The sequence below is a fragment of the Poecilia formosa genome, unplaced genomic scaffold (assembly GCF_000485575.1).
Source record: "Poecilia formosa unplaced genomic scaffold, Poecilia_formosa-5.1.2 Scaffold531, whole genome shotgun sequence".
NCBI classification, from domain to species: Eukaryota; Metazoa; Chordata; class Actinopteri; order Cyprinodontiformes; family Poeciliidae; genus Poecilia; species Poecilia formosa.
This window is the reverse complement of record NW_006800470.1, coordinates 102,566-103,946: the sequence shown is the minus strand read 5'-3', so window position 1 is coordinate 103,946 and position 1,381 is coordinate 102,566.

The window sequence follows — 1,381 nt, the reverse complement described above, 5'->3', positions numbered from 1 at the left end:
ATCTCTTCCATTGGCCAGCTAATTATTCCTGCAGGGTATCTGATTACTGGTAAGACACAACGGAAGTTATTTTATCAAAATAAAAGCATCAAATAAAAATCCAGAGTTCAACTATATATTATACAAATTAAGTAAAGTCAATACATGCTCAAAATGTGATGCAACAAATAAGGAGCTTCATTTGGGGTTATTTACATTCATTTAGTTTATAAGTCAGTATGATTAGAAATATATCAAATATGGCATCAGGAGAAGGTACATGTCAACCATCGGTAACCATGGAGACAGTGCTGCACCGTTATGTACCCTAACATGAACAGAAAAAAACGGGTTAGCGTCTCGTCTCTTGTACGTTTTTAATGCTGCTCTGGTGTAAGAGGAGATGCGGTTTACGACAGAGATATAAATCATGTGAATTCTGATCAAAGTACAGTCGGTTTCTACCCAGATAGCACACGATGGTAATTCATCATTGAATTATAATCAGAATGGTTGATTTTAATTCAATGATGAATTGGTCGACGACTGACGGCGGATCAACCATCAAACAATCATCCAATTCTAGCCAAGTAACCAATGTTAAAATTGAATCAATGTTGTTTTGTGGTTGAATTATAACAGTTGAAATGCCAACGTCAAATCCAGGGTTTTTCAATACTGGTCCTCAGGGCACCCTGACCTGCAAGTTTTAGGCATTTCCATAATTCAGCACACATGATTTTAATTGATGGCTGATTGACAGGATTTTGCTGAACTGAAAACATGCAGGTCAGCTGGCCTTGAGGACCCATGTCTAATCAGTTTTGAATCCAAGTATGCCGTTTGTTGCACCCCTCCTCACCTCCTCTTAACACCCCCCCCCCCACTCCTTGAGCTCAGAACATTTTATTACTGGGTTAAACATGTTTCAAATGAAGCACTACATGTTGAGATCAGTGGGTTGTGATTCCTTTCTGTACATTTTCTTACTTGTCTGTAAATAGTATTACTGACTGTGCATATTGTGTTGATACAAAAACATCTACAGTCACTGCAGCAGTGGTTCGATCCGCCTCCCCGTTTTTACTCCAGTGGTTTGTCCCAAACAGCCACTTTGCTGCTGGCTTGTTTGCAACCGGCTTCTGAATTGGATTCTACTCTGAGCAGTTTTATGGTAAGTTTGGCAACATAACTTTGATCTTAAATGTGTTTATTGAAAAATAACCTCATTGTTTTGTGTTTTAGTAATCTTTGTTATTTCGGGGCAAACCAGATATTTTTAATAATCGAGGTAATGTGTCCTTTTGTATTTTTTTTTAATCCTGCACACCAATCTAGGCCTCAGTATGAAATCCTGTGAGATTTTGTGGGATTTGAGTTTTCAAAAATAGGGTGGGGCCTA